The 15,476-nt window shown below is 42.7% G+C and overlaps 1 protein-coding gene across 4 annotated transcripts in view; it reads right to left on the bottom strand.

Moving 5' to 3' along the window:
- The window catches only part of SMOC2 (SPARC related modular calcium binding 2), a 233,185-nt gene that overhangs the window by 18,175 nt on the left and 199,534 nt on the right, over positions 1-15,476 (bottom strand). The gene's annotated exons all lie outside the window — the stretch shown is intronic.

The following is a 15,476-nucleotide window of genomic DNA, read 5'->3' as shown; positions in this document are numbered from 1 at the left end:
GATTATATACAATTCCTGAGTTCATACTAATTCCCAGCTCATTCAGCTGTTATGCCTGAACAGGAGATAGAAGCATGAATAAGGGGTATGCATTCCTGCCCTATCCCCAACATCCCTATGTGCCAACCCCCACATACGTCACCCCTGACCTTCCTGAATTGAGCAGATAGGCTGTGCTTTGCATTGCCAATTGATCCATGTGATCAGGAACCCTGTGATATTAATGCAGAAAGATAGGGGTGGAGTGTGTGGTGGCGGCTGGCACATACAGTGATATTGTGGGTAGGACTTACATACATGTCCCTGTGACCCCTACTTGTGTTTACATTCCATGACAGCGGAAATGGGGGGGCACAGGGTTATGCACGTGAGTCCCACCAACAATATCACTGCATAATGCCTGAATAGGGGTAGAATCTATGTTCTGGCTATTTGGAACATTCATCTGATTCTTTCTAATCTTGGAGAAGCTCAGCCTTTACATTTATTTATTTATTGCACTTGTATAACGCCCCATAGCCGAAGCTCTCTGGGTGGTTTACAGTAATCAAAAACATTAAAACAAATATACAATTTAAAACACATATTTTAAAAACAATTGAAAACACAATTTTAAAATTTAAATCAATATAAAAACAATTTAAAGCACATGCTAAAATGCCTGGGAGAAGAGGAAAGTCTTGACCTGGCGCAGAAAAGACGACAGTGTTGGCGCCAGGCACACCTTGTCAAGGAGATCATTCCATAACTTGGGGGCCACCACTGAGAAGGCCCTCCCTTGTTGCCACCCTCCGAGCTTCCCTTGGAGTAGGCACCCGGAGGAGGGCCTTTGATCTTGAACATAGTGTACAGGTGGGTTAGTATCAGGAGAGACATTCCATCAGGTATCAAGGTCCCAAGCCGTATAAGGCTTTATAGGTCAAAACCAGCACCTTGAATTGAGCTCGGAAACATACAGGCAGCCAATGCAAGCGGGTCAGAATCAGTTTTATATGTTCGAACCATCTGGTCCGTTACCAATCTGGCTGCTGCACTTTGCACAAGCTGCAGTTTCCGAACCATCTTCAAAGGCAGCCCCACGTAGAGCGCATTGCAGTAACCTAATTTGGAGGTTACCAGAGTATGGACAACTGAAGCCAGGTTATCCCTGTCCAGATAGGGACGTAGTTGGGCCATCAACCGAAGTTGGTAGAAGGCACTCCGTGCCACTGAGGCTACCTAAGTCTCAAGTGACAAAGATGGTTCTAGGAGAACCCCCAAGCTACAAACCTGCTCCTTCAGGGGAGTGCAACCCTATTCAGGACAAGTTGGACATCCACCACCCACTAGCAGCATCTCAGTCTTGTCTGGATTGAGCCTCAGTTTATTAGCCCTCATCCAGTCCATTGTCGCAGCCAGGCACCAGTTCAGCACATTGACAGCCTCACCTGAAGAAGATGAAAAGGACAAATAGAACTGCGTGTCATCAGCATACTGATGGCAACGCACTCCAAAGCTCCGGATGACCGCACCCAATTGCCAATTTATGCTCTAGGCTGTAGATATTTACAGTCTTTGCCCCTTTTTAAATAATGCAGTTAAGTGGCTAAGTGATTAATATAATAATTGGGAGGAATACGGCTCCAGAGCTAAGCAAGGGAACAGCTGCAGCACTGAGGGATTGGAGAAGACTTGCCCTGGGAGTGAGTACTTGAGCATCTGGGTGCTTGTTTGCTTACTCCTCTAGGTTGCTGTCTCTCAAGACAGCTGAGGTCCCTGGTACGTGCTGCCAGGACTGAGACCCCCTGCCTGACCCTGAATCCGGTCAAACTGGATTTGAACTTGTGGCCTCTTGCACCAGCTCTTAGCTGAGACAGGGAGCAAAAAAGCCCGGCTACCCTTCAGGCACCAAAAGGGGTTGTCCCTTGGGGACCCCCTTAGGGAGTCCCAAGGACGAGGGCGCTATCCCTTCTACTTTTTTAAACCAATCTAGAGGGGATTGGTAGTGGGGAGGGCATATGGCGCATGTGTAGTTTCTTAGCAGGGTTAGACCCTGTGCAGTGAACTGAATGATAGGAGAAAGTTGCCAGATGCCTTCAGAGTGAGAGTCTGCAACTGGCAGTCCCTGGATGTGAGATGGGGGGGGGAGTAGATTTTATTTATTTATTTATTATCATTATTTTTACCCCGCCCTTTTTCCAAAACTGGAACTCACAGTGGCTTCCAGATAAAAGAACACATATAATTAAAAACATACAAAATCTAGATTAAAACAGAATTAAACTATTTACAGTATTAAATTGGTCATAGATGTGCCCTATGTGAAAGATATAGAGTCGGTCTGACTGTTACCAATTCTCTCAGAGGCCTACTGATATAACTGGTTCAGACAGGTTTTGTTGGTGGGCTCCTGTGCCCATATCAGGTGTTCAGGAGGAGTCTTAGTAAGGAGGGACAGGGGTGATGCTATCCCAGTTTCAGTGATCATGGGTAGAGGAAGGTATAGCCATAGGGAGGTAGTGAGCTACCATAGAAGATGAAGGCAAGGCTATTTACACCTTGTTCCTTGCTTCCACTGCTCCCATGGATGGGTTCCTTGTTGCTCATTTGCTATGTCCACTGGTCTGATTTGATAATGGATGAGGGTGTGATTTGGTGTGCATTACTGAGAGCTGGGTGGGTGAGTTGGGAGGAGTTGATCTGACCTAACTTTGCCCATCTGGATACTCAGTGCAACACCAGCACAGGCAGCAGGGACAGGGTTGCTATGATCTACAGAACTTCCATCTCTGCCACCAGGAAACCACTCTGTCTTGGAGCTGGTTGTGAAGGCCTGCACCTGGTGGCGGGCCAAGGAGACAGTAAACTAGGGTTGCTACTGGTGTACCATCCACCCTGCTGCCCGGCAGCTTCTCTGACTGAGCTGGTAGAGGCCGTCTTGGGGCAGGGTATCACCAACATGTTACCCCGCTACTGAGAACTGCACTGGTTGCCCATCAGCTACCATGCCAAGGTCAAGGTTCTAGTTCTAGTTTCGATGTACAAAGCCCTATGCAGCTTGGGACCAAGTTACTTAAAAGATCATATTGCCCCTTATATACCCAGTCGATCACTGAGCTCTGCACATGAAGACCTCTTACAGATACAATTTTAACAGGAGGTCTGTTCTGCACAACATAGAAAGGGGATCTTTAGTGTTGTGGCACCTACCCTTTGGAATTCCTTCCCTTTAAATATTAGACACGTGGCATCTCTGTTATCTTTTCAGCACCTATTGAAGACCTTCATCTTTCATCAAGCCTTTTAAGTAGAGACCTTATCCCAGTCTGTGTTCGTGTTTTTAAGATGGTTTTCAAGTTGTTTTTTAAATACGTTTTCAAGATGTTTGATTTTTATATGTTTTTAAAGATGTTTGGCTTTAATATGTTTTAAAGTCTTCTGTTTTTAAGATTTTAAAAGTGCTTTTAGTGTTTTTGTTTGCCGCCCTGGGCTCCTTCTGGGAGGAAGGCTGGGATATAAAATAAATAAATATCTACCTAAACCCCAACCAAAGACACAACTCAACATTTATAATCTAAAAATAGAGCATAGTTCTCATATAAAAATTATTCGCTTTCCGGTTCCGGCTCTGACGAAGCAGGGTGAGATTCTTTCTGCGTCTTGGACTTTTTACTCCCTTTTACTCCCTTTTAACAAATAACCTCCAACCAGTAATAATAGCTTATTATCATCATGTTCTTAACATTATAGACGCTAATCAAGCTGTTAGATGTTTACAGCTTACTGCTGGTAATGTCCTTGAAAACTCTGGAAACCGCAGAAACTATCAGCTAGATTAACAACAAACAATCTCACTGCAAACACTACTGAACGTCTTGAGCCAGATGGTGTTAACTATGAAAGAGAGGAAAACTTTAGAATTTCCTCCCCCATTAGAGAGCCTACCTAATAAAAAAGGAAAAAAGGGAAAAAAGAGAAGACGAGATCCTCAACAGTCGGAATTGCCGTTAACATCTGGGCAGATTGAAAGCCCACTTAAAGATATCAAAGGGCAGCTGAAAATAACGAACTTTTTTTCCCCACTAACACATCAATGTGATGAATGGGATTCTCGACAAGCTGCCTCTACCCCACTGGAGTGGTCCCTCCCTATAAAGGCTTACCAACATAGCCTTAGGAATGATCCCCAGGAGATGGACCTGGCTACTGAATTAACATTGGCAGGTTACCAAAATCTACCTCACCTCCCATCTTCAAAAAGTCCCGACAATCAGGGGGCAGTGCAAGTCCAACAAGAAGCTTTATTGGATAATCATCTTCCTGAGACTTCTAACTTGCTTTTTAGATCCTCCCTGGAGCAAAACACTCAAACGTTTGAGCCCCCAGTGGTGAGTCTTAATACAGAAAATTCCTTGACTGAAACAAGAAAATCTGCTCAGGTTGAAGGCGTTTATGCACACCTGTCTAGAGATGAGTCTTTATTCGGTCTGATTTCTATGCTGGCGACAGATTTGGAGCATATTAAAACCTTCCTAACTGAATGCAACCTCCTTCTATCAACTCTAGTTGCCTTACATCGCAATATTCAAACTCTGCAACCAACCTATACTCAGACTCTTCCGACAATCCCTTCAAAAACTTCTAAAACTCTCAACCAAAAGAAAAGATGTAACAAGAAAAAAAGACCTCCGATCATTCAACAAAAAAAGTCAAAAAATATATAGTCCTCTAAGTATACCCCGAAATCCAGGATGAACTTTAAAAGACTCTTTCATTTATTGGACAATATAACAAAGGAGGGAGATAAAAAGACCAGCTCGATAAAAGGAAATAATACAAAGAAGGGAAATACCACAGTAGCCACCGATGTTGGCATATCCTCCTCTTTTCCTCGACCTACTGCCAAGGAAATTAATACAACTCACCTTATGAGCCCTATAAGAAATATTCCTTTCCAGGACCCGTGGCAGGATGTACTTGTGGGTATACATCCATCACAAAACTCACAATCCTTAGCATTAACGAATAAGTGGAATCTAATACTGAAAAGATGTAAATTGGTATTCGGAAATTTTCCAAAACCGTGGGGTCATATTTTTCCATCACATAGGAAACAACATTTTATTGACACCATAAATAAAGCTTTGGCATTCCCCTTACTCCCAGGTCAAATACAACACATGGAATATCTTTACTATAATAATATCAAAGCTCGTGCGGTGGTCACTTTTTGTTCCCTGGATGTAACGAAACAGGTGTGGTTACATAAGGACTCTTTGGCTAGGGCGGGTATTTTTATTTCAAGACTCTTTGAAAACTCAGCCCCTCCTATGAGTCTAGCCCCCTCCATCTCATACAGAACTGATTATCCCTCTCTTTTGCTAAATAACAAACCTTTGATAGAGCTAGACTCTCAAGACCACTTAAGAAGAGACCCTCCTGTAGTCCATGAACTCCTGGATCCGATGATTACTTTCAGTAATAATCCTAATCCTAAATCTGGTTTAACAATTACTAAGCCCTTTATTAATATGAACAACCCATTGTGTTGTCAGAATTCGAATAGGACCCCTTTTTTCACTTCAGAGGATGACTACATTTTAAGTCCCCCCCCCTTGTGTCAGGTCCACTCATCGGCTGGAGATGAAAATTGCCATGAACCCTGGAAGCTAGATTTGCCACTGGAGGAGGAACAAACTCTATTGCAGTCCTTCAATCTTCTGCCAGCCCCCGAAAGGAACAAAATCATTGACAGATTTCTGCAACTTATTTTGAGACTCTCTACTTCTCATGAACAATTAGTCAGAGACTTTCCTTCCGACAAAGTCGAAATCCAAGAGGAGAATACTGATTCAAACTTCCCTCTTCCAAAAGTCCAGCCTACCTACCAAATGAGGTCAATTCCTCAATTATCGATCGACCTTCCTACAGTCCCGCCGAGGACGTCTCCAACTACATTAAGCCGGAATCGTCATAGTAACCTCCGCCTTGATTCGGAAGTAATGAACTCCAACTGACAGTTGCAGCTTTTGTCATGGAATATAATGGGCTGGTTTAACAAATTTGCAGAGGACGATCCCTCTCTCTTCCTCCAGCAATTTAAGATTATATGCCTGCAGGAAACCTGGACGACATCAGATTCTCTAGTCTTTTTAAATGGTTATCGAGTTTTCACTCTTCCAGTGGCCAACGTCAATAATAGAGGGAGAGGTAGTGGGGGTCTTTGTATTTTTGTTTCTGTTGATCTCCCGGTTGATATACAGGTTCTCAATCCAAACTGTGGTCACTATATTCAAGGCATTCGATTACATGGCCCCATTTTGGGGGATCTTATTGTTATAAATGTTTATTTTCCCCCTCATATGGCCAAAAGGTTAGATTCAGGTTGTGTCTGGGATCATCTCTCGGAATACATAACATCGCTAGAACTTCGATTCCCCTCTCATAGAATTATACTATGTGGGGATTTCAATGCTAGACTGGGTTCTGGTCTTGTAGAAGGGCCTGAATCTAATCATGGTCAATTATTACTACCTGCTCAAATGGCCAGGGTCTCCCAAGATAAGGTTATTAACAAACAAGGTAGGAGACTTATTGAGCTCTCCCATAAACACCTCTTGGATTGCCTACATGGTTCAGTTATTGAGCAATCAAATGGAGCATATACTTACCTCTCCTCTAGGGGAGCCAGTGTGATAGACTACACACTGGTTTCAAGTACTTTAACTAAAGAGGTATGTAGATTCAACGTCTTAGATAGAATTGATAGTGACCATTTTCCTACCTCAATGACTTTGAATTTGCGCTCCCCCCTCCCTTCTCCTGTACTCCCTGATATGGATAGTCTCCAAATTGCAGACTGTAGAATACGATGGACCCCAAACTTACAAACGGAACTAATGCAATTATTAAACGACAGTACCTTGCATTCTGTTAATAATATTAATTATGAGATTGATGCACTTAATGCATATCAGAATATTATCTCTTTCTTTAAACCCTTGCTGTCTCGGAAGAATTCTTCTAAGTCTGCTCGATTAAGATCTAAGAGGTGGTATGATTATGAATGCAAAGCAGCTAAGAGAGTATTAGTAAATTATGCCCGCAGATCTAGAAGGGGATCATCTGCATTCTGTCATGAACATCTAGTACATCTTCATTCTTCATACAGATCCATGTTGAGGCAAAAAAAGGACAGGTTTGCGAGAGCTCAATGGGAACGACTCAGTCAAGCGCTACATGAGGGTAATGAACGATTATTTTGGGATTTGGTTGCTGGTGGTACGGGTGCGAACAGGTACCCTATTAACAACCAAATTTCTGCCAGGATATGGTATGAACACTTCTCTAAACTTTATGCAGCCCCATCTGTAAGTTCTGTGCTTTGGCCTATTAAAGAGTTAGATTTGCCCCCCTGGCCCCGGTTACAAAAACCCAAATTAAGTCCCTCATCTCCTCGTTAAAAAGGGGTAAGGCGCCAGGGGGTGATATGATTCCAGCTGAACTTTTTATCAACTTTCCAGATTGGTGGGCCCCCATTCTGGCTAATCTGTTTACTCAGATTAATGAAAGGGGCATTATGCCCGAGGGATGGAAACAAAGCACTGTCATCCCCATTTTTAAAAAAGGAGAGAGACAAGATCCTAATAATTATCAGCCCATTAGTTTACTTAACGTAGGTGCCAAATTATATAGCAAATTTCTCCTGCTCAAGTTAGAGGAGTGGGAAGCGGACAACCTACTCATTCACCCAGAACAAGCGGGTTTTCGGAAAGGGCAGAGCACTATCGATCATTGCGCCACTCTACATTTTATAGCTAGGCAGTCAATGATAGGCCCCACAAAACATCTTTATGCCGCCTTTATTGATCTGGCGGCAGCTTTTGACTCTATCGACAGAGACCGTCCATGGGCCAAGCTCGCTAACACCAATATAGACAAACGTCTATTACACCTAATCAGAGAAATCTACTCTGATAATTTCCTTCGAATTAGAATGGGTAACAATTTGTCGGATCCAATTATGGCAAATAAGGGTGTAAAGCAGGGTTGCCCTTTGGCTCCGGCTTTATTTAATCTGTATCTAAATGACATAGTTGTTGAACTGATGGGACCAAAAATTTTTCCACCTTCAATAGGTGGGAGAAAACTCTCAATCCTATTATATGCAGATGACATGATTCTCATGTCTCTTACTCCCATAGGCCTAAGGAGGCTTTTGTCCAAGCTGGACGATTTCTGTAAAAAAGAATCACTACAGATCAATTACCATAAAACAAAGACAATGGTCTTCGGGAAAAGATCTATTAAACATAGATGGGCCATAGGAGAACATCCAATAGCCCAGTGTCGCTCGTTTAAGTATTTAGGGATTTTATTCCAAGATTCTCTCTCTTGGAAAGAACATATTGCGGCCGTTAAACTTACAGCTTTAAAATCCCTTGGGATGATTCTTAGATTTTATAGAACTGAGGGGGGGTCACCTGATTGCTCCCGCCCTAAAAATATTCCAGAATAAAGTTCTTTCACAGATTACATATGGGGCTGCCATTTGGGGTTGGTCGATCCCTCTTTTCTCCACATTAGAAGCGGTCCAAAATAACTTTTTAAGACGGCTCTTGAGTTTACCTCCTGGCACTCCTTCAGCATTGATGAGAGCAGAAGTGGGCTTACTCCCTGTTAGCGCCCGTATACATGAAACTCTGCTGATATACTGGTCCTCCCTAACTAACGCAACTTCTAGGATACTAGTCAAGGCGTGCCATGAAATTGCTGTTAAGGATAGGTTTTGGAGCTCAAAACTTCAAGCGATTCAGCTCCATTATCATATCTCTAATCACTCAAATTTACTACTAGATAAGTCTGAACTTCGTAAACAGATACAAAACCACTGTATATGGATGGATAACCTGACAATTTTGAATTCCAACTTTTCGTCATGGTTTGGGGTATATAAAAAAGACCACTCCATTGCAAATTATCTCTTACTCCCCCTTCCGGTCCATTTACAACATGCCTTCACATCTCTGAGATTTCAGATGATGCCAAATGCCTTTATGTTTGGCCGTTATCTTCAGATTCCGAGAGATCAGAGGAAATGTGTATGCTGCTCCCAAAAGGTGGAAGATCTCTTGCATTACATATTGGACTGCCCCATTTATGCTCAACCAAGATCCCAGTTTCTTAATCCCCTTCCCAATTTCCAAGGGCCTGACCGGGCATCCCAAACTATTTTTTATCTTTTGTCCGATATGGACTATAGGGTTACTTACAGGGTGGCTCACTTTGCCCTCGCGGCTCAAAAAATGAGGGCTAAATATATTATTGACCAAGGTTTTTAAATCTTATATAGGCTCTATTGAAGAACGTATATTTAGTTTTATTATAGTTATATTGACTAAAGCTTTTAAATCTTGTATAGGCTCTCTCACTGAATGTTTTTCTTTCCTCCTTTTAACTTTTGTTTTAATTGGTCTTACATGATTTTATACTTTGTTATTATATATGTATGTTGTGATGGCCTATGGCCTGGCAATAAATTCTTGGATTGGTACTATAAAAATTATTCAAAATGGAGCATTTTGGATTTGCGGTGAGAGAAACAAGACACACAGTATTCAGTGAAGGACTGATATTGCAGGAAAAAGTTCAATTCTTAAAAATAAGAACAACGTAAGGCCTGTCTACGTTAGATATTGTACGGTTCAGAGAGCATGTTATGCTTATACTATGGAATAACTGGTGCAATCACACAAGCACTACTACAACAATATCCCTATGACTAATTCAGAAACAAGAAGTAACTTGACTGTATCTGCTGTTTCTCACTGGGCAGTTGCATCAGGCACTTACATGGTATTATACAAGAAACTCTATCCTGCACTGTGGAAAATCAATGACTGCAATCATAGTTGCCTACAGTGGTGGCACCACCAAGATGGCTGGACAGGGATTTTTGTTGCAGCTTCTGACAGCCTCCCTGCTTTCTAGGTTCAAGTGTGAGCAAGCAGGTTCTCAACCTTAAAGTGAAAAGTCAGCTCTTTAGAATCAACTTAGAGTCAAACAACGTTTGTTGACATTTGGCATTGGTATAGATGACATTTGAGGTCTATTCCAACTCTATGATTCTACTATTTTTGAGGTATGCAAATGACAAATTATTATTACTGTTATTTCTTGCCCTTCAAAAAGGGCAAGTAATGTTCAAAAAGGCTAAAGTAATGTTCTTTATTAATATACGGGCACACACCCATTCAAATAAAATAGTCAATAAAATGTCAGAATAGTTAAGATACAGAAATATAAAAGTACAACATAAAAGAAATAGCAGTTAAAAGAGAAGAATCCTCTTGCAACTCCTTTGTGCAGAGAAGAGGAACTTAGCCACTGACTCTGTTGCAGACTTATTAATATCAGCTAGAAAATATTTCAAAAACCAGACCAATAGCCTGCCAGGAAAGTTCCTCATAATTGGGCCAAGTAGTCTATCGCGATCCTCCCTATAAAAATTACATACAAAAAAGACGTGAGTCAGTGTTTCAACTTTGTCACCATAAGGACACAGCAGGTCCGCATAAGGGGTACCTTGGTATCGCCCTTCCAAGAGAGCGGAAGGGAGACAATTAAACCTGGCTCTGGAGAATACATGTTGATATGTATGTGAGAGAACTAGAAAAGGTCCTCAAATGCAAAGAGTTATCACTGAACACTAAAGTCAGGATCACTGAGACCATGGTATTCCTGATCGCTATGTATGGATGTGAAAGTTGGACAGTGAAAAAAGCGGATAAGAGAAAAATCAACTCATTTGGAATGTGGTGTTGAAGGAGAGCTTTGTGCATACCATGGACCGCGAAAAAGACAAATAATTTGGTGTCAGAACAAATTAAACCAGAACTAACACTGGAAGCTACAATGATGAAACTGAGGTTATCATACTTTGGACACATAATGAAAAAACATGATTCACTAGAAAAGACAATAATGCTGGGGAAAACAGAAGGGAGTAGAAAAAGGGGAAAACCGAACAAGAGATGGATTGATTCCATAAAGGAAGCCACAGACCTGAACTTACAAGATCTGAACAGGGTGGATTATAATTGATGCTATTGGAGGTCGCTGATTCATAGGATCGCCACAAGTCATAATTGACTTGAAGACATATAACAACAACAAAAAGCTGCTTCAGAACAAATGTTATGTGTGCTCGCTTTTACACAATGATGAAAGATGAATTCTTTCTTGCAACAACAGATAGTACATGAGAATTTGCAGTCTGCCAAGTTACAAATGAATAAGACAGATATTATGTTAATAGAAATAAGACAGATGAACTTAACCAAGATAAGAAGAGATCTAAGATAATGTCAAAGTGGATAATGATTAGATAAACCTGTCCAGGTTGCACCTAAATAACTAGAAAGAGGTTTAAGTTTCATATTTTAAGATGTTAGATCTTGCCTGAGTTGGCTATACTGAGATAGGTGCAATTTTCAGCTTCCTTCCATTATGGATGATCCAGGGAGTAACTTATCACAATGGCTACCTGCCCAGTGTTTGGACCCTTATATTTATTGGTCAGGATCTTAAAGGTAAACGTGTCCCCGCACTTATAGTACGAGTCGTTTCCGACTCTTAGGGTGACGTCTTGCGACGTTTACTAGGCAGACTGTATATATGGGGTGGGATTGCCAGTTCCTTCCCCGGCCTTTCTTTACCCCCCATTCTTCCCAGTCCTTGTGACGTGTAACCCATCACTTGCCAGCAGTCCATCTTCCAGGAAGCATAGCCCGTGGTCCTAGAATCCAAATCTTTTGCTCCGGCACCACCTTCGTAGGCATTGATTCACCTGGAATATTTTTCTTTCCCTTTCTACTCCTCTTCTACGTACTGGAAGGATGGATGAGAAAACTATCTGGGCCCCAAAGTCCTTGAGTTTCCTTCCTAGAGCTTCAAAGTCTGATGTGATTTCTTCGTAGCGCTGCCTGGCGGTATCATTAGTTCCCACACGGATGAGAAGAAAGGGATACATGTCAGTGGGCTTTTTGAGTGATGGCAACCCTTCAGTCCCATCTGTAATCCATCCTCCAGGAAGACAGCATGCCTGGCAAGTCCATGGGTCTTCTCGGCATACTTGAGTTTCAATGCCACACAAAAGGGAGTCTCCCACTACTACTTCTCTTCTTCTTGTCATGGGGCATGGTTTCATTGCCTCTGCTTGACTGAGCTTCAGCCCTCTCGCTTGATGTCATCTGGGGTGTCTCCTGTAATTCTTCCCCTGCAGTCCTCTAGTCTCATCCTCAAGTGCCTGGGAACGGTTCCATAGTTCCACCAGTGAAGCTGTCTTCTGGCTCTTCTACTCCTTACTGTCACCCTTTTCCATGGAGTTTCCTCCATTTCGTTGTTGCTCTCCACAACAATCTTCTCTTCTGCTTCAACTTGCTGCTGTTCTTCCACCTCCTGTACTTCTGTTTGCTGTTGTTCCAGCGTTCTATCTGAGAACTCTTTATCTTTGTTTATACTCTTCAGTGTGGCCACCCAGCATTCCAGGCCCCTCACTTTTTCTTTCAATACCGCAACCAGCTTGCACTTGTTGCATGTGTATGCCATGTTGTTCTCAGGCAAGAAAACAAACATTGCACATACCCTGCAGGTCACCACCACTGGAGTGTCCTTCCCGTCCATAGTCTTTACTGCCTTTTGTTTTTTTCTTTCTACTTGTATTGGAATGACCTGTGCTTTGTCCTGTCCACCTGTAGTTTGTTCTATCCCGCCTCCCCCCCCGGTCTGTATCAGGGCGGTGTGCCACAGTAAAACATAAAGCACCATTCAAAACAACTTTTTTAAAAGTATGTCGTGATTGTTCCAAGAGGTCAAGAGGTACATCAATATACAGGATTGTTTAGTAGCATCTCACAAGTGAAGAGGTCCTAGTAGTTGTATCTCATCAACAGAAATTCAGCTACTTGGAACTTGGAGTAGGACTTTTTCAGAAGTGAGATCCCAGCTATGGATTGAGCTTCCCCTTGAGATCAGGCAGGCAACTACAGTGGGTTCCGGTGACAGTTGGAAACGTATCGGTTTGGCCAGGCCTCCAGGCTTTGGTACTAACTATCCTTCATATGTAAGAAATAATGTGTTATGTTGGATTAATGTGACTGTTGGATTTAATGGATTAAGGGCGCAATCCAACTCGCATTTACACTGGGCTGAGGCAAGTTGTTATGGTGGACCTCCGGGCTATGCCAGGCTACCCTAGCATAAGTTCCTCATCCCAGCTCAGATGAAGGTCCACCAGGGAAGCCCAGCCTAGCATAAGAGGAACTGGTGGAAGCTGACGGAAGGTCTTCAAAAGGGATATTCTGGGGGCATGTCAGAGGAGGAGCCAAGGGGGGCACATACACGATATCCAGGTCTGATTTAGATCCCTCCATGGCCGTCCGTTATGGTAGCCAGAATGCCGGGAAAAGGGGTGGTGGAAGGAAACATGTATTTTGTTTCCTTCCGCTGTGCCCTGCCACCTTAGCCAGGTCCTCCCCCCTCATGAGGCCTCTGAGTGGCAGCTGGATGTGGTGGACCCTTCCGCCAGCTCCATCTCTGCCAGTGTTGTTCCCGCCAGCCTCCAGCAAGTTGGATTGCTCTGTTAGACATTTTAGGGATTTAGTTTGTGACTAATTATTGCCGTTTATGCCACATGGTGTTTTAACCCACCCTGTGATTTTAGGATGAAGGGCAGAATATTTATTTTAAAATATTCTAAAATATTCTAGAATATTTTATATAAAGAAATAGTTGGCCTGGGTAATATGTCAGCCATTTGTGGATATGGTCTTGAAACACATGTTTTATAAGGGCCTTGCTAACTGGCCTGAAGAGAGATTGGACTGAATAGAGCAAAGAACTTTAAAATCTTCACTATTAAAACCCACACATATGGAAAGAAAAACCTAAGTCAGATACCAAAGGGTGATGATATCACCAAGTTATGGTTCCAGTTTTCAGTAAGAACATAAGAAGAGCCTGCTGGATCAGGCCAGTGGCCCATCTAGTCCAGCATCCTGTTCTCACAGTGGCCAACCAGGTGCCTGGGGAAACCCGCAAGCAGGACCCGAGTGCAAGGACACTCTCCCCTCCTGAGGCTTCCGGCAACTGGTTTTCAGAAGCATGCTGCCTCTGACTAGGCTGGCAGAGCACAGCCATCATGGCTAGTAGCCATTGATAGCCCTGTTCTCCATGAATTTGTCTAATCTTTTAAAGCCACCCGAGCTGGTGGCCATTACTGCATCTTGTGGGAGCAATTTCCATAGTTTAACTATGCGCCGAGTAAAGAAGTACTTCCTTTTGTCTGTCCTGAATCTTCCAACATTCAGCTTCTTTGAATGTCCACGAGTTCTAGTATTATGAGAGAGGGAGAAGAACTTTTCTCTATCCACTTTCTCAATGCCATGCATAATTTTATACACTTCTATCATGTCTCCTCTGACCCGCCTTTTCTCTAAACTAAAAAGCCCCAAATGCTGCAACCTTTCCTCGTAAGGGAGTCGCTCCATCCCCTTGATCATTCTGGTTGCCCTCTTCTGAACCTTTTCCAACTCTAGAATATCCTTTTTGAGATGAGGCAACCAGAACTGTACACGGTATTCCAAATGCGGCCGCACCATAGATTTATACAATGGCATTATGATATCGGCTGTTTTATTTTCAATACCTTTCCTAATTATCGCTAGCATGGAATTTGCCTTTTTCACAGCTGCTGCACACTGGGTCGACATTTTCATTGTGCTGTCCACTACAACCCCGAGGTCTCTCTCCTGGTCGGTCACCGCCAGTTCAGACCCCATGAGCGTATATGTGAAATTAAGATTGTTTGCTCCAATATGCATAATTTTACACTTGTTTACATTGAATTGCATTTGCCATTTTTCCGCCCATTCACTCAGTTTGGAGAGGTCTTTTTGGAGCTCTTCGCAATCCCTTTTTGTTTCAACAACCCTGAACAATTTAGTGTCGTCAGCAAACTTGGCCACTTGACTGCTCACTCCTAATTCTAGGTCATTAATGAACAAGTTGAAAAGTACAGGTCCCAATACCGATCCTTGAGGGACTCCACTTTCTACAGCCCTCCATTGGGAGAACTGTCCGTTTATTCCTACTCTCTGCTTTCTGCTTCTTAACCAATTCCTTATCCACAAGAGGTCCTCTCCTCTTATTCCATGACTGCTAAGCTTCCTCAGAAGTCTTTGGTGAGGTACCTTGTCAAACGCTTTTTGAAAGTCTAAGTACACTATGTCCACTGGATCACCTCTATCTATATGCTTGTTGACACTCTCAAAGAATTCTAATAGGTTACTGAGACAGGACTTTCCCTTGCCGAAGCCATGCTGGCTCTGCTTTAGCAAGGCTTGTTCTTCTATGTGCTTAGTTAATCTAGCTTTAATAATACTTTCTACCGGTTTTCCAGGGACAGAAGTTAAGCTAACTGGCCTATAATTTCCGGG

Source organism: Rhineura floridana, chromosome 4 (genome assembly GCF_030035675.1).
Source record: "Rhineura floridana isolate rRhiFlo1 chromosome 4, rRhiFlo1.hap2, whole genome shotgun sequence".
In the NCBI taxonomy this organism is placed as follows: domain Eukaryota; kingdom Metazoa; phylum Chordata; class Lepidosauria; order Squamata; family Rhineuridae; genus Rhineura; species Rhineura floridana.
The sequence above is the reverse complement of the archived record's forward strand: the minus strand, read 5'-3'. Positions and strand labels throughout refer to the sequence as shown.